This window comes from Diaphorina citri, unplaced genomic scaffold (genome assembly GCF_000475195.1).
Source record: "Diaphorina citri unplaced genomic scaffold, Diaci psyllid genome assembly version 1.1 scaffold114, whole genome shotgun sequence".
Lineage (NCBI taxonomy): Eukaryota > Metazoa > Arthropoda > Insecta > Hemiptera > Psyllidae > Diaphorina > Diaphorina citri.
This window is the reverse complement of record NW_007377551.1, coordinates 173323-200762: the sequence shown is the minus strand read 5'-3', so window position 1 is coordinate 200762 and position 27440 is coordinate 173323.

Here is a 27440-nt window from a genome sequence, read left to right as displayed (position 1 = left end):
CATAGATTTGTTTGCCAAGAGAACAGATTTACAATATCGGCGAATTCATTCGTATTTCTCTTGTGGGCTCTCCACATTTCCAGCACTCCCAGGAGGGACTGAATTTTTCAACAAAGTATCTCTCTGAGATTAACAGGGCTTCCTAATATCTCGCTCGTACTGTACCGAGAGATTTGAATGGAGTAATTTCGCCATCAGTCTCTGAGACGTCGTGTCCAAAGTGACAGGCCGTGATTTCGGTGCCAACATTTCGTCTTTTCGCACCGTGGCGTGGATGTGTGAAACGCGAGCATCTTCAGAGTCATTTCGGAAGTTGCAATATCCGAGAATGTTTGGGTCTGTCAATGTGAGGTTTCCATGACAATGGACTTTTTTATCAGTTAAGATAATATACGCTTGAATATTTCATCTATTGAGAAGTTTGAATGGCTTATTCACCGCATAACCGCTTGTAGTTTGAATTAATGATCCATGGTCAATCTAACGGCCGACAAAGATGAAACGATCAGAATCTAACGTAATCGATACAAGTATGGGAAGAAGAAAAATTTCTGACAATTCTCCACTCTTCTCTCATCGGCAGATTTATCTTCATCAACTTGTCGTTATCGTCCGTTTTGTTTTGAACTCTCGAAGTTCTAGAATCTCCTTCAAACATTTCCCATTGTTCCGGCTCACTGCTTCTGCTTCACGTTATTTGATTACTATTCTCATTTCTCCGTACGTTGTCTCTCGATAGAAGGTCTTGTTCTTGGCCTTTTGTTAGGACTCTGTAGAGCTTCGAATGTCATTGCGGTGTTCCATCCGACTTATCTCATAAATTCTCAGACGGGCCAATGTTATTTATGTTATCGAAAAAAAAGTGTTCCGTTTAACAATCGTTCCCGACCTGGGCTAACAAAATATTCGGTGAGTGAGGACATAATTAGCACATCCTCTTGTTGATGACTGTCTGTGTCTACGTTGATATTTGCGAGTGTTCAAATATAGAGCACAGGAATGACGTGACTGACTGTTTTACAAGCAATGAATGACCGGCCCTTACAGAAGTCTTTTATACTTTCCATTATTACTCTGGCATATTCCCATTGACTACTAAGTATTGAAGAGGATACGGAATGCATTAGCGATATTTCATGTTTGCAATATGTTTTAATTTAATTTAATTTAAATTGAGATTTAACATCATTGAATTAATATGCATTGATTCTTGTAGTCTACACATGCCAGGTTTTTCAATTCCCAAGTTCTAGTCCAATCTGCCCAATGCCCATTTGTCCACCCATTTTTCGCGTCGGGTATTTTTGTTGCTATGTTTTGCGTTGTAGTTGTACTATGTATTTATCCTTCTTTGTGCTGTAACGAGATCTGAATAATAATTTTGGCAACAATTTCTTCGTTTCAAAATGTCCCTTTGAATTTTATTTTTGTTGAAAAATAATTACCCTGAAAAGTTGCCTTTTTTAAAAAAGAAATTTAAATTTTTGTACGGGTACGGATACAATATACCAGTTTTATTTTTTAATTAAGACTTATTTTTTTTCGTATTTTTTATGGACCCTCTCTGCTCATAACCCTCAGAAACTTTATAGCCTCTTTCTTGCCTTAGAAAATTTTCAAGTAACTTTTATTAGCTTTTTGTTACTTCTTTGAAACTAACAGAATTTCGTTTTCTTGTTATTCCGATTACTCTGGAACTTGGGGCAGAAAGAGAAGCACTAGAATTTTTCCAGATAATTGCTTCATCCATTTGGCAGGATGAAAATGAGAGCACCCGATAGTTAAACTCAAAATTGTAATCGAATCTGTTTAACATTATCTTATCGTTTAGTTCGGTCCTAAGATCTCAAGAAATTTAATGATCCTTCTGTCAAGAAAACTTGCATTGGACCGACTTGCATTGGATAATCCAGTTTTCTTATCCTAAGATCTCAAGAAATTTAATGATCCTTCTGTCAAGAAAACTTGCATTGGACCGACTTGCATTGGATAATCCAGTTTTCTTGACTTTCTGAGGATATACATCTTCAATACCAAACTCTGGACCAATCCAACCATGCTTTCTACCTCTAACCAAAATTAAAACACCTGATTCAAATGATGTATAACAAACTACGGCTCTGATGATATAGTATTGATACCTAAGATCTCAAGAAATTTAATGATCCTTCTGTCAAGAAAACTTGCATTGGACCGACTTGCATTGGATAATCCAGTTTTCTTGACTTGCATTGGATAATCCAGTTTTCTTGACTTTCTGAGGATATACATCTTCAATACCAAACGCTGGAGCAATCCAACCATGCTTTCTACCTCTAACCAAAATTATAACACCTGATTCAAATGCTGTATAACAAACTACGGCTTTGATGAGCCTGATGGTATAGTATTGATAGTCTCTGCCCTAGTGTAGAATTCAATTGGAATTCAGATTTAATTCCATTTATACATCTTCAATACCAAACGCTGGAGCAATCCAACCATGCTTTCTACCTCTAACCAAAATTATAACACCTGATTCAAATGCTGTATTATAACAAACTACGGCTCTGATGAGTCTGATGGTACTCGTATAGTATTGATGGTCTCTGCCCTAGTGTAGAATTCAATTGGAATTCAGATTTAATTCCATGGAACTCAATCGGAGAGGAAGGAAGCAGGAAATTGAGCAGGAATATTCCTTGGTCCTTGGAATGTATTGTCTGAGGTGTATCGCTTAATCAGTGTTCTCCTTATTCGAGAGTTATCCGCGAATGACATTTCAGTTAATCTTGTCATTTATTAGAATCATTAGTTTATTACACAACAGAGGAACGCCTTATCCAAAAATCCAAACTATAAAAAAAAAACGCAAATTGATATTAATATCACCGTAAGTCATGAAAAATAAATCATCTCCGACAACAATGTTTACGTTGTGCTTCTTCTGCTCCAGATAGTTCAGTCATAACAGGGCACATGAGTTACCGGGAAGGGAGAAGGAGCTCTTCGCTTGAAAAGTACAATGCCTTTTCTGAGAATTCACTTGCAAAGTCAAGAGGGATTTGAGATCCTTCTCCAGAATACGTTGACGTTTTCCGAGTATTTCACAATCCGATCATCCGACGATAAATAATCAAGACGATTTTCAGACGTATCTTGGTTTGGATTCCTTTCTTTCAATGTTGATAAGTTTAGTCGCTACAATAATAGAAATCCGTTTTCCCTGGTAAATGTGTCGGTTTCAGTTTCGCAAAGATTACCCAAGGGGAGCATAATTAGAAGTACGAGGGAAATTATTATTGAAACTAGTATTATTGGGTGGAAAATGGTTTCCCCGCTTTTCCCTTTTACGCTTCAGTTTGGGAATTTCCTCAATTTTCTTGTTTCTATCTCAAGGCAGTATTGGTTTCTTTGATTTGAAACAAGCGGGTAATTAATTAATCCAGTGTGTGTCTTTGAAGCTTACGATGATATCATATCTCTACTAATTTTAATTGAAAAGAAAGAGGATGTTCAAAGTGATATCGGATGACATTACCGTGGAAAAAACACGAGGGGGAACATCCGTCAATTATGAATAATATTACCGCCACTTGTCTGATACCTTGCGTTGTAGTGTCTAAATCAGCCATTCTTAACCTGTGGTCCGCGAGAAGGTTTCAGGTGGTCCGCGAGAAATGGGTAAAAGGAGTGGTCGTATATCTTTTTTTAAATATAGAAAATGCCCCTAAAAAGAAAAAAAAATATCTCATTCCGTAAAAATAAAAATACGAACGCTTTTATTAACTGCATAGTTATCAAACTATATAAAAACATAAACGAAACTCAAAATGTTGGTCGAGAGCGGAACATTTCTCTCCGCAGTCTCTTCTTCCTGTGTATTTCTTATGGAACTCATCCATTTAGTGGTCTTGCTTGGACCGGAAAACAGCCTATAACCTTCGCGGGAGTGCAAGCAATAAGTTAAAGTTTCATAGCAATCGGATGAGCGGTTTGGCCAGGCATAAAGTTCGAACACACACACACACACACATTCATTTTTATATATTAGACTATACATACATTATCTCAAGTGGTCCGCGAGATTTTTGGTTTTTCAATAGTGGTCCGCCATTTGTAAAAGGTTAAGAACCCCTGGTCTAAATTCTAACATAATATACCCAACGCCTATACTCGTATAGTATAAATGGTTTATGGTAATTTGTTTTCAGCACAACAACGGAGGAGACTCATGAACCTTACTATCATCATCATCATCATCTCCACATAATATTTGACCTACACACATTTGAGTTGTCCGGCGTAATGCTCGGTTCACGTTTGATGAATGATTTGTAGCGTTTTGCCTTCTCCTTCTCTCAGAGTACTCTGAGCAGAGTAGCAGACTTGAGACTTTAATATCCCCGGACCGGTTTGAAATGTTTCCGTGTTGCTTGTACAAATATGTTATCATGGCTTGGGCTGCCTGTAAATTCTAGACTTGGCTCGGATAGTTCTCTGAGCAATGTTGCTGCTCTACTATCCGTACTGAAAACATGTCCCTCGACTTCTTCAAGACTTGGTGCTCTTGCTTTTGTTTATGTATTATCTTCGAGAATTCGAGATACACTTTAGTTCCCCATGGTAACTTGAGCGAGGGGTTGTGTTAGCTTCGTCATTCAACCATTTCTAGTTCTTGAATTTCTCGAAGAGACAAGTCCCTAGTTCTCTGAGCAATGTTGCTGCTCTACTATCCGTACTGAAAACATGTCCCTCGACTTCTTCAAGACTTGGTGCTCTTGCTTTTGTTCATGTATTATCTTCGAGATACACTTTAGTTCCCCATGGTAACTTGAGCGAGGGGTTGTGTTAGCTTCGTCATTCAACCATTTCTAGTTCTTGAATTTCTCGAAGAGATAAGTCCCTGAGACGACTTGCTGCTCTACTATCCGTACTGAAAACATGTCCCTCGACTTCTTCAAGACTTGGTGCTCTTGCTTTTGTTTATGTATTATCTTCGAGAATCGAGATACACTTTAGTTCCCCATGGTAACTTGAGCGAGGGGTTGTGTTAGCTTCGTCATTCAATTTTTCCTTAACAATCAAATACCCATCACATTTAAAGCTGAAATTTCAACCTTTCATATGCCATAACAGTCTCAATCTCAGGTAGGTTGGTAATGTTTCGAATTGTTTCTGTTGGAATGGTTGAAGACTTGTTGATACGTTCCACACATCTGTTGTGTGCAATTCCAGATTCCTCGAGTCATAAAGCTATTACCCATTATTATCACACGACGTAGAAACCACGACACGAATGGCGTTGCACTGTGGCGTACCAGCATCGTTGGAAGTAATAAAAGACGAGTGCAATATTTTCTTTCCTCGGAGTTTTAATTCCTGACAACGAGAGCACATTAAACAATTAAACATAGAGCGGTCGGTTGCCTAGATATTAGACTGGACCGTTCATTCCCAGAGTATAATGTGAGTGAGTAAGATATCACTGATGAATTGATGTCATTAAGACTATGTAGCCTAGATATTAGACTGGACCGTTCATTCCCAGAGTATAATGTGAGTGAGTAAGATATCACTGATGAATTGATGTCATAAGAGTATGTAGGAATATATGGGAATCTTGTGGACAGAAAAATGCCTAGATATTAGACTGGACCGTTCATTCCCAGAGTATAATGTGAGTGAGTAAGATATCACTGATGAATTGATGTCATAAGAGTATGTGACTTGTTCCGAGCCACAGAGGAAATTCCGTGATGAAATTACAGCACAAATCCTCGTGAAGGACGCTTTTGATGACGAACATGGGGATTGCATGGAAACTACGTTCCCGGACAGCAAGGGAAGACTCGGAACAGGGTTTTGTTTATCGACAAAGATGATGACAAAGAAAAGATGCTCGATATCGTTAAATTGGAAAGACATAAAGGATATAGCTCTCATATCCTCGGGAAAAAGGGTCAATAGTGTCTTTGTGTAGAAGCAGAAGCAGTACACTCACTGGAGAGATGCAGCACGGAGAAAATGTTGGGGGAAAGGGGAAAATCAAGTTGACCTTGCCAAAACTTTGATCAATGTGTACATCTTTCGCTAAAAGCACACGAGCATCTTCTGAATGATTTCGGAAGTTGCAATATCCGAGAATGTTTGGGTCTGTCAATGTGAGGTTTCCATGACAATGGACTTTTTTATCAGTTAAGATAATATACGCTTGAATATTTCATCTATCGAGAAGTTTGAATGGCTTATTTTCACAATATTCACCGCATAACCGCTTGTAGTTTAAATTAATGATCCATGGTCAATCTAACGGCCGACAAAGATGAAACGATCAGAATCTAACGTAATCGATACAAGTATGGGAAGAAGAAAAATTTCTGACAATTCTCCACTCTTCTCTCATCGGCAGATTTATCTTCATCAACTTGTCGTTATCGTCCGTTTTGTTTTGAACTCTCGCAGTTCTAGAATCTCCTTCAAACATTTTCCATTGTTCCGGCTCACTGCTTCTGCTTCACGTCATTTGATTACTATTCTCATTTCTCACATTAATCAGTTCTAATGACAGGTTATCATATTAATGTTCAAGTTCCAAGTGGAGCTCCGAGCAGTGGAATAGATGGTGATGGTCGATGGTCGAAGAGTACTGAAGACTTCCACTTCCACTACTCTGAGTTGACTCAGGATCTAAACTCTACTATTGGCAGCAAAAACATTTCACCGAGTTCACTAGTGTAGACATTAATCAGTTCTAATGACAGGTTATCATATTAATGTTCAAGTTCCAAGTGGAGCTCCGAGCAGTGGAATAGATGGTGATGGTCGAAGAGTACTGAAGACTTCCACTTCCACTACTCTGTGTTGACTCAGGATCTAAACTCTACTATTGGCAGCAAAAACATTTCACCGAGTTCACTAGTGAAGTATGTGTTGACTCAGGATCTAAACTCTACTATTGGCAGCAAAAACATTTCACCGAGTTCACTAGTGTAGTGGATTGTTGACTTAGAAACCCAATGACTTGCTTTATGTAGCCTGATAGCCTAATGTTGTGGTACTCTGGTGCTTCTTCTTATATCACTCTCGTCGATATTCACATGCCGCTATCTCGTGCCATGCTTTTGTTTTTTGATAATCCGACCAGAAAGTCTTTTATGTTAATTTTGATGGGCTTTATTTTTTCATCGTCTGGGCCTAGCTTTGATTGGTTTCTTTTCATCGAAGGTCCCCTTGGTCTTTGGTAATACTTACGAATTTTGCACTCAAATTTATGTTTCCCGTCTTTGAATTCGTGTGTTTTGCCATTGAATGTATTTTCGTCTTATTCTTTCAACAAAATGTATTATTTTTCACGTACTTTCTATTGCTTTAAGGAAAAGTCTGATCCGCTGAAAAACCAAGACAAATCCCTCCTGAAGTTCTGACCTCTGTACTTTCTATCACAACTTTGCAGGTCCTTATCAATCTCAGCAACATCATCGGCTATCTTTTCTACATTCTCAATACTTTTCTTCTTGTTCAGTTTCAAAATCCCTATACCTCCAGGCGAATCCTTGTCGCAAATCGAAAAGAAAGACAACAATTTTATTTCTCCTACAAATTATATCTCCCTTTTTCTCTTTCTTTTTTCTCTCTCCCCCTTCTCTCTCTCTCTCTCTCTCTCTCTCTCTCTTTCTCTTTCTTTCTCTCTCCATCAGACGTTTTCCTCCGTTTCCTTTGTATCTTATTCTTTCTTTTTCTTCACATTTTTTGAAGAAGACATCAATTTCATTTTAATGGTTTCCTTTATTTTATTATGCTTTATTGTTGTGTGTGTATGTTCGCTTTATTTCGGCTTCCGCACAGACATTGTTTGTCGCAATTGTTTCCAATGTACGAGCGCATTTTTCTGTGGATTTCTGTATGTGTATTTGTAGTTGCTTTCTTGGCCTGGTCTTTGCTAACGTCAGTAAACCAATGGATGTTGTTTGTCCTATGACGACTTATGGTAGAGCGATCAAACCCTATGTCGTATGTCGTCACTTTAAGAAAGTATTTTTTGATTATTTAAACTAATAAAATTGGTAAATATAAATATACGTAGAATTTGTATTCATGATGGCGAAATTGAGCAGTTGCTCTGAAAGCCTGGGGTTATGATCCAACTTTTATGATAAGGTTAGCATGGTTAACGTGGCTGGAGCCTAGAAAATTCAAAAACTACCTGTATAACATGTGAATTTTCCAAAGTTTGATGGTTGGATCGTTTTCTGTTTTTGATTATTTAAACTAATAAAATTGGTAAATATAAATATACGTAGAATTTGTATTCATGATGGCGAAATTGAGCAGTTGGCCTGAAAACCTGGGGTTATGATCCAACTTTTATGATAAGGTTAGCATGGTTAACGTGGCTGGAGCCTGGAAAATTCAAAAACTACCCGTATAACATGTAAATTTTCCAAAGTTTGAGGGTTGGGTCGTTTTCTGACAGTTTTCTTGAGTAAGCGGTGTGCCATTGTGCCCAGCTTGTCATTCGTTTTCCCGAAGCACGACGACTTTTTACGATAAATTTTAATTCAATGTGTTAAATCCCTGAGAGATTAGATTCAGAGAGAAAATGAAAAATATTTCTATTTAATTTCAAACCCCGCGTTCCTTTTGTTTTAATTTACACTTAATGTTTGTTGGTTTTTATGTACTATACTTCTTTTTTCTATAAAATTGTTTAACATTTCGAATATTTTCATTTTATTTGGGTAGCTTCTTTTGGCTGTTACTTGCATGTTCGTCGTACCTCTTGATGAATTGCCAGAAATTGGGGATACAGGGTGTAACAGTCTATTTTGAATCACCATATATCTTTTTCGGGAGTTTTTGTTCAGCTTTTCTGGATAGGAGATTTTCTTTAATCCAGTAGCTTCTCTGACCAAGGAGCTTTCTTTGCTTCTTGCTGTCGTCCAGCTGCTGTGACGAGACTACGGGAGGGTTTTCTCCAAAGAATGCATTCTCTGTTGCTTTCTTGGGTACTTGCATGTTCGTCGTACCTCTTGATGAATTGCCAGAAATTGGGGATACAGGGTGTAACAGTCTATTTTGAATCACCATATATCTTATACGGGAGTTTTTGTTCAGCTTTTCTGGATAGGAATTCTTTAATCCAGTAGCTTCTCTGACCAAGGAGCTTTCTTTGCTTCTTGCTGTCTTCCAGCTGCTGTGACGAGACTACGGGAGGGTTTTCACCAAAGAGTGCATTCTCTGTTGCTTTTTGCTTTCTTGGTGTTTTCTTTAATCCAGTAGCTGCTCTAACTAGGGAGCTTTCTTTAAAAATGGAAGTTCTTCTTGACGCTGTCTTCCGGCTGCTGTGACGAGAGGGTTTTCTTCGTAGATTATATTTTCTCTTGCTTTCTTGGACACTTGGATTAGATTTCGTCAAATTTGTCTTCCGGCTGCTGTGACGAGAGGGTTTTCTTCGTAGATTATATTTTCTCTTGCTTTCTTGGACACTTGGATTAGATTTCGTCATATAACTTATTTCTAAAAGAATACTTTTCTGCAGTTTGAGTGTAGTTGTACAATTTTCTGATAGTGTCAACCTATTCGTTATAAAAGAGCGATGTGAATTGTGAAACTGAAAATACGATGTTTTCTATCCTGTTGATTGTTTGCTTTCGGGTTGGGGGAGGATAACAACTTTTGTTTTGGGAAAATACATGTGGAAATGATGCATCAAAATGGGAGAGAAAGTAGGAGAGAGAATACCTAATTCATGACAATTTGGAGTAAAAAGTAAAAAAAAAAAAATCACTTTCCTGGACTAAGTTTCCCATTATTTCAAATTTGGTGGAGCTCTTTCCCGATATTGAAAATTTTGGACCGGTTCGGTTCTAGATTCTAAAAGTCTAAAAAGATAGATTTTAAAATTACCTTCTATACATAGATCTATAGGTTCCCCAATTCCCCAGACATATCGGTAATTTTTCTTCATTTTTGTTTGTTTACAGGTAAGTTTGGCTACATTGTCCAGTAGCAGCACAATTCTGGTGATCATCGATATCTAACAACACCGTAGTGTCCCCTAATGAACTGAAAGATTAATTTGAACGGGGGAAAAATCAAAAACAAACCAAACACAATAAGTAAAGTAAGTTGTAAGTCCTCTATTTCCCCCTACCTTGTGTCCCCCCTTTTGTAACAACACCCTGTTGATATCCGAACCAAAATTTTACAGTTCGAATAAATATTCGAAGAAAAAAAAATATTAAACATCTTCCCCATCAGCTATGAGAAGCTCGGTGGTTATTATTAATATAAAAAAGTAATGATAATAAATGAAAAATATTTATTATTTTATAGTGCCATATTTATGTAAATAGCTGGGGCAGTAAAATGTCATAAATTTATGAGGATGTAGAGAGCGCCCTGGTGCCATTTTGTTTTTCAGTGTCTTTCTCTCTTGTTTTTATTTATTTGAATCAGTGGCGTGTGACGTGTTATGGATAGGAGCTATGCGAGCATCGCTTCCCTTTCCCTCTACCTTTTCACCCCGTCCTTACTTACCACTTACCAAAAAAAAGTGAATATTCAATTTGTATTCTAAGATTTCTAATATCTTTCGGACCCCTCTTCGGAAACCCCCAATCCCACTCTCTTGTTTTTATTTATTTGAATCAGTGGCGTGTGACGTGTTATGGATAGGAGCTATGCGAGCATCGCTTCCCTTTCCCTCTACCTCTTCACCCCGTCCTTACTTACCACTTACCAAAAAAAAGTGAATATTCAACTTGTATTCTAAGATTTCTAATATCTTTCGGACCCCTCCTCGGAAACCCCCAATCCCAACCCTAGATTTGCCAGGATTGAGAAGACGCCATCTTGGATTTCCTATAGTTTAGTTTAAACCTCTACCACAACACCCAGTATTAAGTAGTAAACTAAATTTTGTATTTCTAAAGAGGGGGAATGGGCTGAGATACCAAAAGACAAATACTCGTCAGATCGGCATACTGTAATATACTGTATTAGCGGGATACCCGCGAACTTTGCATCACTCAGTTTTCGGCCAAAAATTTCGAATTTCTTGAATAACTCGCGAACGGCTGGCTTTAGGAAATTTTAACCTTGCCTATAACCACCGCCATAAAAATATGAACCTGTGCACAAAATTTCAAGTTTCTAAGACTTACCGTTTAGACGCCAACCTTTTACAGACAAACAAACAAACAGAAAACCGCTCTTATTAATAAGATAGTGAGTCCCCTTTTAAAAATGTTACGACACGACACTGTATAATATTTATTATTTTTTAGACTGTTCTACTGAGAGCGACCTGACAAGAGTGTGGGGTCGGGGTGTTCTTAAAAACAAAAAGCGGAAATAAATCTATTAGTGTCCAAGTTCATTAAGGTGGTGGAGTTTTCCAGAGTTAAAAACCCAAAGCCCCATATCCCGTTCTAGCTTGAGATTTCCATCTCACAGTGTCAAATGACATTTTAATCTTTTGATACAATATTTTCCTTTTCTGGTGATGCTATAAAACTTTAGAAATTCCTTCATCTCTCCCCCTTCTCTTGTGGTTTCATTTTTCGAGTTTAAAAAACGAACTTAAAGTGCTCCGTGATGAGATGAATGAGAAAATGGCTGCAATTTTTCATGGGAACATAAAAAATTAAATTCTCGCGCAGAATAGCTCCGTGATGAGATGAATGAGAAAATGGCTGCAATTTTTCATGGGAACATAAAAAATTAAATTCTCGCCCAGAATAGTCGCAAGAATTTTCCTCTTCCTCTGTCGAGGAGATGCCCCCTTTCCTTTCTATTCCTGTCACCTTGTTTCATAAAAAACGAGTATGAATAAGTAATCACAATAAAAAAAAGAAGAGAAGTGTAATAAAGTCGGAGCTGCAATATTAAGTCATATTAAATTCAGGTATCCGTCATTACGTGCGATTATGTATTCCATGATACCAAGGACTAGTGGTGTTGGTGAGAAGTGGATTTCATATGCGCAGAATAGTCGCAAGAATTTTCCTCTTCCTCTGTCGAGGAGGTGCTCCTTTCCTTTCTATTCCTGTCACCTTGTTTCATAAAAAACGAGTATGAATAAGTAATCACACTAAAAAAAGAAGAGAAGTGTAATAAAGTCGGAGCTGCAATATTATTGATGTTGGTATTGACTAACTCATCAACTTATCACATATAGGGACTAGGGCCATATCCAGGATTGGATGCTCCAAATTTTCTGAGCCTGACCTACAGTAAAGGAGAAAAATTAAGCTCGAAAGCCTCGCCGCCACCCCCTAAAAACGGCCCTGAGAGGGACAACAGTAATCAGAAAAGTAGCATTCATAAGGCAATTTCCCTTCTGGATGGTTCTTTTCTGCCTAATGCTGTCCTTAGTAGGATCAATCTCCGGTAACACTTTGGTCGAATTTTTCTTCTTTCCTGATGCGGGGATAACGGGGATTAGAATTGGTTTATCAAGCTTGCCGGGAGACGCGCGAACGTCAAGAGTTCGAAGCGACGGACGCGCGGCCTGTATTAACACGAAACTGAGTTTTGAGGTATTTTCGACGTTGGACAAATTTCAATTTCAAGCCAACGCCATACAGAACTGAACAGATAACCCGACCACCCTGTAAACGGTAACGGTAGATTCAATTAAAGTGTACATAATATGCAAACAGCATTAATTCCCATTATACAACATTATGACTTGTCCGTATGTCCGCACACAGGTATCTAAATTCTAACTACCTACCGAGTATAAGCAATGGAATCTGAAGGTATGTACGTACTTCTCGGATAGTTTATGATTTGTGACTTACTACAGTCCATAGTCCGTACTAATAGGCGGTTTTTAGCAGGATCTGCTAGTATTAGTTGGGGAATCACAGGATGAAAATTGCCAAATGCTATCATGAGTTGTAAATAAAACCATGTAAAAAAAAGTTAGGTAAGAGTACTAAAGCTCACAGTAGCTACATGACAGAAAGATCTCAAGTTAGATACCTGTTGTGAGATGGCAACCAATCTTACCCAGAACAAGGATCTTACGAAGAGTAAGTTAAAGGTAGGAAACTCAGGAAAAGCTTAGACGTAATAGAAAACCGCACTCACTTCCACCATCCATTGAATTTTAATCACTCTCGCCTACAAAATCTTGACGTGAAAATCTATCCCAACCACACCACACCGCTCTTAGTCCCTCCCCAAACACTCCCCTCCCATAGTCAATCCCTCCCCAAACCCCTCCCCTCCTACTGGAACTACCCCCTCCCTGAACAAAATAAAGTGAAAATGTTTTAGACAAACAGATGACTTTGACAAAAAGTAAACAAACTTGAAAACGCACACACAAAACGGAAAGGGAAGAAAAACCCACCCGCCCCGCGCCCAGAAATCAGGAGGGAAAATACTCCCCGCGCCAAACCTCCCTCGGTCCCGAGGAATCAGGAGGCATGGAGGGAAGAAAAACTCCCCGCGCGATACCGTCTCCGTTCCCGTGAAATCAGGAGGCAAAGGAGAGAAGGAACCCGGTGACGGAGCTGCGAGAGGGGAAAAAAGAAGTCTAGGTCCTAAATGTTGTGAGAAGTGACGCACTCAATCGATAGCGTGCTGCGGGGGAAGAGGTGGGGACGGTGCGGGATGGCAGGTCGGGGGTACACGAGGGCGAGGGACCCGCGCCACGACGCGTTGGATATTGATCTCTTCCCCGCGGGACAGGTCAAGGTTTATAAAAGAGAAAAGACTTCGAAATTATGGTAGCTTCCCTGATTCCAACTCAAGTTTGGTTAAAATACAACTTCAAAGTCTTTGAATTTATCTTTGTCAAAGTTTAATGAATTAATGTTCATAACTACGAAATGTCACTTAGTAGTCGGACTTGCTGATTCAAATGTCAAGTAAACTGGATCCTTGTTGATGCTTTTGATACCTGTCTTTTTGTCTGATATATCGTTTTCAGTTGGGTGTTTCGGGAAGATATGTATCCTGACTCCCTGATAATGAATCCCAATATCTTCAATTAATAATTTTGTTTTTCACTTCATCATAGGTACACCATCATCGAATGCCTCTAATAAGTTTAATCAACCTTGTAACCTTGAGTTGAAGTAACTTAACATCTTCAAGTATTGCACCAGCATCTAAAGTCATATTGAACGCTGCAGGATTGCCATCAATGCACCATAAATAAATCTTTGATTTTTTGTCAACTTGATGTTCCATTGATTTCCATACTCCACCATTGTTGAATTTCTTTTGCAACATCTTTAACAAATCTTACGTACGCTTTTGAACTTTAGAATAACTGACGCTGGCAAATCCTCAGTGCTTTACACTATCAAGTGTGTGATATGGTCATGTACTGGGTTTGTGTAAAATCTTTGCTACAGAACAGTTCAATAAATTCTATGTTGATACTTCGACCATTCGGTATTTGAATCGCTGGCGTTGAATGCAAAAGACCTGCCTAAAAGAGTTTAGCAAAATTTTAAGAATGTCCATCTCATCATAACATCTAGGAACTACCTGCTAATACATAGCAATTCATCTGAAAAATGCCCTGCACATCATTCTGAAGCACCCACCCTGTAATCTGTATTATCACAGAAGCTACATACATCTCTCGTACTTTGCTCAATTCAATTATTGTTATTATATTGTACACTTTTTTTTACAACGTTAGCGAAGTTTTGAATTGAATGGTTTTTTGCCGTATTGAAATAAAACTTTTTGTTTTCAAAGGTTTTTTGTTCTACGGGATAGAGAGAGGTTGCTTGCTCACTCGTGCAAATCTTTTCAATTTTGTCTCGTGTTATTATCTGCCGAGTATTGGCTTCCAGAGCAACAAGTGCATCGTTTATTTCTCTGTGTGTACAAACGGGACGTGTTTATAGCATAACGTGATAACGTTTTGCGTCTAGGATTGCTTCGAAGACTTGGAATGACCGATAAATTGCAGATAGTTATAGCAAATGATGTTAATTTGCTGTTAATACTGCGAGGATGTTTGTCTAGCGATACAGGGTCCGGAATGTCCCGGCCTTGTAGGTAACATTTATTGATCGAATGACCAACATTTCAAAGAAACTATGGAAATGTCTTTTTGGTTAATTTGTTTTTAAAACTTATTTTCCATTGAAGTTCAGACAACATTGATTTTATAACAGGCTTCAACGCTCATCTTGTGTCAGCTGAATGGGGTTGCAGTATTTTTATTTCCTATTTTAGCGTTGATACAGCATACGTTCCCTGTCAAAACCCATTTATTTTTTGTGTGTGCTCTTCATTTTTTTTTTTTTTTTTTTGTCTCTTGTTTGGAGGAACATTTTCTTTGTTAATAATTTGTTCGTGAAATTGATGAACACTGTGCAGTGTGCTTACAGTTTTCTTTCTTCTTTCCCGTCCTCTTGTTATTATTTTTTTTTTTTTCCATTTGTTCATTAAATTGGTAAATATTTATTAATTCCTGTTAAAAACAATTTTAGGGAAATTTTCATTTTGACTTTTGAGCTTGTCTCGTCATATTTTATGACATTTATTTTATTGACGTGTCACTTGTCATGTTTTATGATATTGGGATATTTTTTTGGCATAGATTAAATTTGTAAAAATTGATTTATATTATTGGTAATCTTCTTTCTCGCTGGTATGCGTCTGTGCCTTACGAATCTGAGAAAGGATAGTTGGATTAAAAAATATTTATTAATTCCTGTTAAAAACAATTTCAGGGAAATTTTCATTTTGACTTTTGAGCTTCTCTCGTCATATTTTATGACATTTATTGACGTGTCACTTGTCATGTTTTATGATATTGGGATATTTTTTTGACATACCTAGATTAAATTTGCTTTACAATTGATTTATATTATTGGTAATCTTCTTTCTCGCTGGTATGCGTCTGTGCCTTACGGATCTGAGAAAGGATAGTTCGATACTGAAACTGATTACTGTGTTGTTTGGGGAATGTTTGTCTGGAAGAAGTTTTGGATTGCGTTTTAGTATTGGAGTTGCATGGTTAGTATTCTGTTTGTATCCCCTCGTACATTGAGATTTACTTGCATGGAGAACGAGGTATTTCATGTTGGGGTAGGTTGGAAAGAGTTTTCTAATTCAAGTCGAGGGCATAAGATAACCCTTCCTCCCTCTCTCTATCTCTCTCTCTCCCTCCCTCCCTCCCTCCTCTCTCTCTCTTTCCTGGCAATATTTTTTAATTGCGCGCCTCTCCCCTATCAACTCATTATTTTTATCGACCTGGTGTGGTTTTAATTATTAATAGGTGTTAAGGGAGTTTTTTCTAGAGAGGAAAAGCACAGCCAGCGGCGCGGCGATAGTACGATGAATGCACCACTTTTCGATGGATCACTGAAGTAACGTCGCGCGTGGTTAGTATCCAGATGGGTGACCAATTGACCATCTGGAGTCTGGACAATTGCGTGCTGCAGACTTTTCCTGGCCCACTGTGGCTGATTGAAGAGGATTCATCAGAGAAGGCCGGTTTTCTTACTGCCCCAATGGCGTCAAATTTAATGTACAATTTTATTGTCCATGGTCTTCCTCCCTCATTTCCCTGTTTATCCACTCTCTCAATTATTATTGTCTCCCCTGGCTCTTCTGTTTCGCCTAAAGCCTCATTTATACGGAACAAGTAACTTGCATGCAAGTGACATGTCAGCTAGTACCCCTGTAACTTGCATGCAAGTGACATGCCAGCTAGTGCCCCTGTACCTTTCTCTACTGGCACATTGCGTTCACACGGGGCAAGTGACGTTCAAGTAACTCGTATATGTCTTTGACGTATATGAGCGGACACGTAAAATAAGTATTTGAGCGTATGACCAAGTGACGTATTTGAGTCGTATCAATGAGGCTTAAAGGTCTATGACAATAATATGTATGTAGGTTGTAGGTACATAATATATTTTGATACATTTCATATTTACCTATATAAATAAATCACTTCGCCATTGCCAGTATAAATATTAATATAAATACTAGCTTCATTCCAAAGCACTAAAACTCTAATGCACTTCCACAAACTTCATTGTCATCCACTGATTTGAATAACTTTTCCGCTCATTTCAGCATATAATATGCGGGGGAAGTAGAACGGGCCATAAATTTCAACCCAATAACCAATAAATGCGAACTTGGGGTGAATTCATAGAAGTTTGACTTTTTTTTTATCGCCCCGAGCAATAATAATAGATTTATATCTGTGGATATGAAATAATAATGGCCACTGTGAGGACGAAAGTTTGGGAAAGCTTTTTAATAGTTTTGGGAGGGAAACTAACGCCATTGTCTGCTATTTGTAAAAACGTAAAAATTAGTCTATAGCTGTGTCCAACTATCCTCACATAGTGATGGTCGATGGCTAGAGGCACCAGATAGTCTCTCTTCCAAATACGAACCCCGCACGACGCGACGTTACTGCATTTCAGTGATCTGTCAGGGACTAGGGCAGTCATTTTCACATGGCCCCTCTAAGTTTATGTAAATTACCTCTTGTATCTGTGTAGATGTGTTATGAGAAGAGAGATGTGTAGAATGGTGGCCAGTGATTATCAAAGATCGAGTTCAGTTTATATTCTAATTCTCACCAAGTAAGTTACTCTTAAACAGTATCTTCTTAGGCCGGCCACTCACTATCAGGTAGACCTAAGCGGCGGACCTGTTTAGGCGTACCTATCAGATCTACCTGATAGTGAGAGGCTGGCCTAAGATCGATATTAGTATCAGTTATTCATATTACACATTACACACCAGAACTCTAATGTATAACGCACTTCTAGGAAAACTCCCACTCGCAATCTATTCGGGCTGAGGTATGTTGGGTGGGATCAGCGTTTGACAAGACACAACGCCAACTTGTCTGTCCCAATAGAAAAACGCGCCTTAAGATACTTGATTAGAAAAACGCACCTTAAGATATTTGAATACGGTTCTATGGCTACTAAATGAGAATGAATTTTTTAATTGATGTGTTTGAATTCATCTATTCTCTGGCCATTGAATGAAAATCAATTTATTGTTACTCGAAGACTCAGGGCAGGATTTGATATTGAAATAATTGTAATCGAGTGGAGCAGTAATCATCATGAAATTGAAATTCTAATCAATTTAACAAAAAATAAATAAAAAAAGTGATTTGAAATTGAATTAAAAACGAGTTATTGGTGCACAGATTTAATTGATTGTACGAAAGACCGGGGGGCCTTTGGAGCAATGGAGTGGTTGATGTTTGAGGTTCAATCTGGTTTGGGTGACTTGGACACGGTTGATTTGTTTTAGAATAATTTTTTGGGTCTTCAATATTGTTTTATTAGCCAGTTACTTCACAGTTCACAATGTCAAATTATGACGGCTATAATATAAACAGAATTCGAATGAAAAGTAACGTTCAAAACCATCGACTTTCTGCTAATGCTCGGTAACACCCGGATAGAAGTGCTTAAACGCATAAAGTGAGGTATTCAAGCAAATCTTACCCCAAATTTCCCCCCATCCCTTCAGACGGTCGAAACAATTTCATTGGTCCGTTCCAGGCGACCTGACAAGAGTGTGGGGTCGGGGTGTTCTTAAAAACAAAAAGCGGAAATAAATCTATTAGTGTCCAAGTTCATTAAGGTGGTGTTTTCTAGAGTGAGAATATTTTACAATATTAATAAAATTAAGTGGAGTTTAGCTAAATCCTCTTTAGGGATGGATGAGCTATTTACTTTTTAATGGTGCACCGTAGTTCAGACAGAAGCAGAGTGTGTCGAAACGTTTGTCCAGTAAACAGAAGGGCGTGGGTTCGATCTCTGCAGTGACATGGAATTCTTTATTTTCAGGTACCTATAGCTTTCGTTTTTATATAGGTAGTGTAAAAATAGCAATCTCTGTACGAACATCTCTAGATATGTAAGTCTGTAGACGAATTTTCTTTGAACATATAAGTAATCTTGAAACTAATCGATATTATGTCGTTTCTTCTGTTACAGGTATGTAAGGTTTACTCCCCATAAGACAGAAGTTCCCTTCGGGGTGATTCCGTTCGTAAGTAGTTTGCTAACAATAATTTTTCACAAAATTTCCCTCAAATAGAGGGACATTTATGTCCTACATAGGTACATCAATTTCATTTTCTACGCTTTCCACACTATCCCAGTATCGGCCATTCACTCCCCTCCCGCCCTTGAACAAACACAATTAAACTTTCCCCTTGTCCCTCCTACGATGCTCAATTTGATTTTCATACTACCCTATTGTTTTCTAATTTAAAGTTCGTGGTGAAAGGGAGAAAATGGGGGAAGGAGAGGGAATTTTCGAGGGAGAAAATGGGGAAGGAGAGGGAAGTTTCGACTTCTGATTGTTTGTTTTTGTCGAGGAAGTGAGTCAATTTCGGTGACAAAGTCATTTCCTTGGCCGTTCCAAGACAATTTGTGTTGACTTTTCAATGCCCATCCAGACCCTGTGGGAAATTGAAAGTCTTGTGGCAGTGTGGTTTGGGTTCTAGCCCACATCATCAGGGTGGGTGGGATCTTTCTTGGGGTACAGTGTTTGCCCATTATTCGTATGTTAGTGCGGTTTAATACTCACAGTATGATATGCCATTACCTATGTAGAATTGTAGATATCATTAGAAGTAAAACTAAAGACTGGCATTGACTGGGCGTATGTGGTCAATTATGATTATGAGAATGGTAGACACTGGAGACAGTCAGAGGGAGTTTTCTCTATTGGAAGATCACCAGAATGGGCCCTTGTCTCCATTAAGGTGATAACATCATCTTAAATATTACAGGGTTTATACGCGACCTGGAAAAACTTGAAAACCTGGAAAAGTCATGGAATCTGAAAATCAGCCAAAAAGTCATGGAAAATCGTGAAAATTTAAAGAAAATCTGGAAAAGTCATTGAATTTGCCACCCGGTCAAAAATCAAGAATGTTCAAACCCTGTATTAAAAGAACTGTCTGCCGTGTCTGAGGCTCGAACTGAAGCTTTTTCTGATGAACTTTCTATGCACAGAGAAAGGGCCTTTACCACCTTAAACCTCAAGGGACTATAAATTTAAAGGCAAACTAACGTACCAAAATCTTGGATGTAAAATATGTACCAAATGTAACTATTTCGAAACGGGCTTTCTTCAATCTAGATATTTGAATATAGATTCTGGAAGGTACCTACATACACAATGTCATGATGGTCTCTCATACCGTATATCCCGGGTTCGACACCCTCGCCCGTGACAGATTTATGTAAATCCAACACGTCCCTAGTGCACCATGCTAGAACTAGATCCATTAAGCATGAATAACCCTCATAGAAATTCTTTTCTTTCCCCCTTGGTTTTTTGATAGTTTTTAAACCAATTGGACACAGGTTGATGAGTTCTTCTAGTCCCAGTCACATCTTTTAACCAAACAACCATCGTCATAATGACCAGGGGGAGAGTTGCCTTTATGATGGCCTTTGTCACACTTCTATGTAGGAAACCAAGGACTAATGTATGTTCATGTTGAGTACCATATTTACCTAATGTCATCTTTTCCAGCTGTTATCACAAGATGAGTTCTTATTAGGCCTCTCTAACCCTTTGGCAATCGGAATACTGATTTGTATTCCAAAACTCGTTTGGCCTTCAACAGACATGGGTCTAACTTGTAAGATGCAGTGCACGCTGGGTTTCATGAAAATCCGTTTTGTGAAACGCAGTGTGTGTTAATCCTATCACTCTGTTGCACACAAAACCTCCGTTTCACGATGAAACCAGGTTCATCAAATGCCTTTCTAGCCATCGCCACAAAGAAATGGCTTTCCCCACAGAGGAACTAAGAAAAGCCCCGACAATTTCATCAATTTAGGGGCCAGACCGTGTAATGGAATTGCTCCAGTATCCTATTATGTGGTTTGACTTGTATGAGGTATTCCGCAAAAGAAGGAATTGAGGAATTTCCATTACAAAATGTGTATATCCAGTATCTTGAACGGAAATTTCCGTTTTCCAGTAAGGATTTTCCCAATATTTTTCATTTATTTTTAATACAACTTCTTTGTATCTTTTAAGACAAAAGGTTTGTCTTCAGTATGTGAATTTTTTGCTGTGAAAGTTTTACTTTCAGTTGAAATATTTCAATTTCCCAGGAAAGACCACCACATTTTCTTCCACCCCAGAAAGATATTTATCTTTGGGAGGGCACGGCATAAGTCCAAACACCTGCCTGATTGAAAATTCAATTCCATTCATCTCAGTCCGGAATTGCGTCTTGTTAGTTTGATTTCAAAGTTCTAAACAATGGTCTCTCGCCCAGTTCTGCCTGGTTAGGGGCTGTTGTAGAAGATAACAAAATAGTGAGGGCTCCGAGATGAGTCTCTTGTTGAGGGAATCAGGGCTCTTATTAACCATTTTATCTTGTTTAGGCGCAATCCGCAATCATAAAAGCATCTCTTTGGAAAGGATTTAATGGTCTTTAAGATGTACCTAATAGAAACTGTGTAGGTATGACATTTTCAAGAAAACGTGAGGTCAGAATGTACCTAATACATTCGGTAGAATACGTAAAACAGTACTATTTACAACTAAATAAATATCGTTACAATAAGAATGAGACTAACTGAGATTAATGAGCTCCACAAAAAAGAAGAGAGAAGGACATTTTGGACAGATTGCGAAAATCATCCAAAGAGATTAAAATCAGAGCAAATACCCTGACTTCTGTACAAACCTAGAATCAAATAGAACCAGTCCCTAATAAAAGACTGGTTAACAAGATCCAATCGAACCAATCCTCAACAAGATCCAAAGAAAACTCGTGGAAAATCTAAGCAACACCCCCGGTGCTTGTAGCTGGGAAGTTGACCTACCTCTCTTCACCAACACGTTTCATATCTATTTTGGTATCTCTGGTCTCTGGCCAGTAAGACCAACATACTATCGAGCTAGATAATTAGGGGGCCAGGCTGCAATGTTGGGGGGTTGCCAGTGATCTATGAAGGTCATTGTGGTACCTTATACCACTCTGGCAAATCAATATAGCCACGTAGAAGATCCCTTTCACTTACCCGGGGTGATGGGTGTACCATTAGTGGGGAATGTTCGGAGTTATAGAGTTTTACTTTTGTCCAGGTAACTATTTATTGGAGTCATTGGTGGGATGAAGAAGAGTAATTCAAGTTTGTATGCATATTTTGTGGCGATTAAATTGAACATGGAGCACTGAGTGTGTCTTACTAAATTAGACAAGGAGATGGACTAGGGCCCTGTTCCACTTTTATCTCCATTGACCGCACGTGAGGACTTGCAGAGTGAGGATTGCAGAGTCGCTTGTGGAATAAGGCCCAGGACATTCAAAGATGTAGATGAAATTAATATGTTTTGGATTTGTGATCCTGAGTTATTCAAAGATGTTGGCATCGAAAGGATACGCAAGTACCGCGATTGGATGTGTATCTTGCAGACATAGAGGACCCGCCAAGTAGGTTTTATAGTTATTTATTACATTTACTTCATCTAATTATAATATGCCTTTTATTATCTTACCATAAAGATACATGTATCAGGTATGTACAATTTACCGGTGTAGACGGTAAAACCCATGGACTTTTTGCCAAACCTTCAGCAGTTGAGTTAGTTTGATCTTTGAAGAAGTCGTCAACTAAACATTGTCCACCGTTGTTATCAAATATCAATGTAACAAATTAATCAGCTGAATCTACAAGAAATTCAAGCAGAATAAACTCGGCAGTAATTCACACCAAGGTTTTTTATAGCTCTTGTGACCATCCTTTCCAGTAAGTAATTTGATCTTTAACGTGACTATTGAACTTTCCAGATTACCGCAATTGGATGTGTATCTTGCAGACATAGAGGACCCGCCAAGTAGGTTTTATAGTTATTTATTACATTTACTTCATCTAATTATGATATGCCTTAATCTTATGATAAAGATACATGTATCAGGTATGTACAATTTACCATTGTAGAAGCAGGAGACTCTGACAAATTTTCAGCAGTTGTTTTAATCTTTGAAGAAGTCTTCAACTACAATAATCATCTGAATCAAAGGAATCAGCTAAATCTACAAGAAATTCAAGCAGGATAAACTCGGCAGTATTTCACACTAAGATTTTTTATAGCTCTTGTGACAATCCATTTCAGTAAGTAATTTGATCTTTAACGTAACTATTGAACTTTCCAGATGATCTTGGACTTCTTTTACAGTTTTTCGTAAACTTTTAATCGTACACCATTCTCGAAAGACGAAGAGAATCTTCCTTGACGATTTGTATGTATTATCCAATATCTTTAGGTCCAAATTTTGTAAGATTAGTACCACATGTACGTGTAATCTTGTGAAAAGTCCAAAATACAAGACGCGATACAATCTTCAAAGTCTTCAACCCAGTCAAAGTCTTGATTTTGCCGGAACTCTTAATGAACCTATTTCTAGTCCAGCAAAACGAACAATGTTATCGTAGCTGTCAAAACAGTCATGGTTTATGCTATGGCCGAGGTGGCATATAAGGCTCTGGTGCCTTTACCCCGGGGGTCTATCGGTGGGATAGGAACGGTATAGTGACAGCTAATATGGGACTGTAGACGCCACACATGTCGGCGTGATAGTGCCAGAGAGAAGCGGTCGATAAAGTTTTTGCTGATATGGCCAGAATTGCGGTACAAAGATTTAGAAGAGTGATGGATGGAGCAAAACCTTGAAGTCATGAGGGAAGGCCATGAAACAAGAACGGTATAGTGACAGCTAATATGGGACTGTAGACGCCACACATGTCGGCGTGATAGTGCCAGAGAGAAGCGGTCGATAAAGTTTTTTTGCTGATATGGCCAGAATTGCGGTACAAAGATTTAGAAGTTAGAAGAGTGATGGATGGAGCAAAACCTTGAAGTCATGAGGGAAGGCCATGAAACAGAATCAAACACATAGTGGACCTCCAGTCTTTGAGCATCAGTTAACACGGCGGACCTCACTATTTTTTGGCTTCAAAGAAGACCATCACCATTGTGGTGGTAAAGGTGTATTTTCTTTTCGGTAATCTTTCGGAAAGGGAACCTGTTCAGATGGCGCGTCATCTTGGATTTCGTATGGTTCAGTACAGACGCCACACCATTTCAATTTTCAAAAGTTTCTCGAAAGAAAACTACACCTTAACTTACGGAGAAGCTTTAGAAACCTTCAGCCAACTAAACTCATTTCCCATGTGTGACCCAAGTAGCCACCTATTTAGGAAGCGCTGGAGTAACCAGATACAGTGTTAATATCAAAGGTGAGGACAAATGATTATTTGTTTTTAATTATTCCGCACTCATAATGTCAGTGTTAATCTCTGCTCTAATGGTGGCTATAGTTGTCAGTATAGGGAACATAGTCATGTACATTACCAGATCAGGACGTTTGGACGTTATGTGTTTGAGAACATATTGGTTTTTGCTATAACTTCTCTATTATAGCTGATAGTTTTGTGTGTTGGTCGTTACGATGAAGATCCCTAATGTTAACTGCTAGTAGTTTTGCTACGAGCTCGTACATTTTGTTCGCTGATTAACTTGTTCAATATTAGGTAGTTCATGTTCAAATCCTATGGTCCTTTTTTGCTTGGACAGATAGAAGGGTTCTGAGGTTGCTTTTTGGGTGATATGGGACTTGTCAAGAGAGTGTTGTGTTAACAATGGGCCACCCTGATAACAGCAGATAACAATAAGAACGCAACATTGTGTCTTATTAGGTAGTTCATGTTCAAATCCTATGGTCCTTTTTTGCTTGGACAGATAGAAGGGTTCTGAGGTTGCTTTTTGGGTGATATGGGAAGTGTCAAGAGAGTGTTGTGTTAACAATGGGCCACCCTGATAACAGCAGATAATAATAGGAACGCAACATTGTCTTTTTTTCCAACTCGAAATATTTTGACCAAGTTCCAAAATTTGTGTCAACTTGAAATATTGCCGCTGCGTGCAGGTACCCCGAAAATAGTTGCTGCTTCATTAGAGAGAAGGGGGCATTAGCATCATAGCGTACTATGCTTTGATCATGTGAGCATGTCACAGTAGATTTGACCAGATGGTCTTCTGAAGTGGAATGTGTTTGAAAATACTTTCTGTTGCATTCATCATGCCACAGGATTATTCCGGATTTTTCTCCTCAGGTTTTCTCTGAGCTGTTGCACTTCCCATAGAAAGAAGACTGTTGAAGTTCATACACAAAAAACCCACTACTTTGTCTGAAAAGTCAGTGATAGATTGGTTTTTGGGTCTGAAATTCGGCTCAAACCACATTTTCCCAAATGTCTACAATCCGCATGTTCTGTTCCCTCCTTCTCGAAGTGTCACTACTTCATTATTTTCATCGTTGAATTCAATTTCCCTTTAGAAAACTAGAAGGAAATGGGAAAAATGTGCTGGAAATCTTCAACGCTTTTCATGCACTATTTTCGATTCCTGCAATTTTCAATTTATTTAGCTGTCAAAGTCCTAAAGCCTCACATTCTCACAAACACTAGTCTAGTGTCATTAGACCCAAAGACTCACACTTGTCCAGAAAAAACTGACCCATAAATGATCATAATTTTTCACACCTTTCACAAATGGAATATTTTCCCCAAATTTGCGTTGAAAGAAATATTTTCCCATATGCGAGTATCGATTTTCCGACCCCTTCTAGCCTTCTAGTCCCGATTAGACCCAAAGACTCACACTTGTCCAGAAAAAACTGACCCATAAATGATCATAATTTTTCACACCTTTCACAAATGGAATATTTTCACCAAATTTGCGTTGAAAGAAATATTTTCCCATATGCGAGTATCGATTTTCTGACCCCTCCTAGCCTTCTAGTCCCAGTCACATCTTTTAACCAAACAACCATCGTCATAATGACCAGGGGGAGAGTTGCCTTTATGATGGCCTTTGTCACACTTGTATGTAGGAAACCAAGGACTAATGTATGTTCATGTTGAGTACCATATTTACCTTATGTCATCTTTCCAGATGTTATCACAGAACAGCATTAACAGATCTCGTTCTGAGCTGTTGCACTTCCCATAGACAGAAGACTGTTGAAGTTCATACACAAAAAACCCACTACTTTGTCTGAAAAGTCAGTGATAGATGGGTTTTTAGGTCTGAAATTCGGCTCAAACCACATTTTCCCAAATGTCTACAATCCGCATGTTCTGTTCCCTCCTTCTCGAAGTGTCACTACTTCATTATTTTCATCGTTGAATTCAATTTCCCCTCAGAAAACTAGAAGGAAATGGGAAAAATGTGCTGGAAATCTTCAACGCTTTTCATGCACTATTTTCGATTCCTGCAATTTTCAATTTATTTAGCTGTCAAAGTCCTAAAGCCTCACATTCTCACAAACACTAGTCTAGTGTCATTAGACCCAAAGACTCACACTTGTCCAGAAAAAACTGACCCATAAATGATCATAATTTTTCACACCTTTCACAAATGGAATATTTTCACCAAATTTGCGTTGAAAGAAATATTTTCCCATATGCGAGTATCGATTTTCTGACCCCTCCTAGCCTTCTAGTCCCAGTCACATCTTTTAACCAAACAACCATCGTCATAATGACCAGGGGGAGAGTTGCCTTTATGATGGCCTTTGTCACACTTCTATGTAGGAAACCAAGGACTAATGTATGTTCATGTTGAGTACCATATTTACCTAATGTCATCTTTCCAGCTGTTATCACAGCAGAACAGCATTAACAGATCTCGTATCACTTGAGGCATTATCCAAGCTTTTTTCATCCAAAGATGACAGTTTTGAAAGAGTACAGTGTTCATTCAGTCAAGTGAAGATGAAGACCATTACTCTTCTTTAACAGGTCTTTTCTTGGTATTATTTAGTACCTGACTTGGTATCCCATATTCATAGTTTGTTTTGAATACAGCTTTGCCGAAATATTGTATGTAACGAAAACCGTCATCTTTGCTTGTAAATAGTGGAACATCACGTGAGGTTATAACTCGTATAACACTTTGCCAAACTGATTATCTGATATGTTTTTCTTCTTCTCTCCCCATTTCTCCCTCTTTCATGCCTCTCCTCTCATCTGACTTCTCTTAACCCCTTTTCTCTGCCTCTCTTCCTCTTTCCTACCTTCCCTTTCTTCTCATCTTTCGTTTCCCTCAGTTCTCTCTTCTCCTCTTCCATATTTTCTTCTGTTTCTCCTTCTCCTGCCTCTTCTCATGTGATGTCTCCAGTCTCCAGTGATGCCATGTTACACTAAGGTTGTGTGGCAGAGAACGCCCCGCTGCGTATTGGACTACATTGTAGCGTACAGTGGTGCAGAGTCAGAGTAATACTGGGGCTGAATATTACATGATTAACATCAGAAGTGGAGGAAAGAAGATGAGGAATCTCATATTTGGTTGGAAAGGTCTGAGCAAAATGCTCCTTTAGATTAGTGATTGTGTGCTCAAAAAGTCACGGAAAAAAGTGTGTATTTTCTCACCAGTTGTAAATA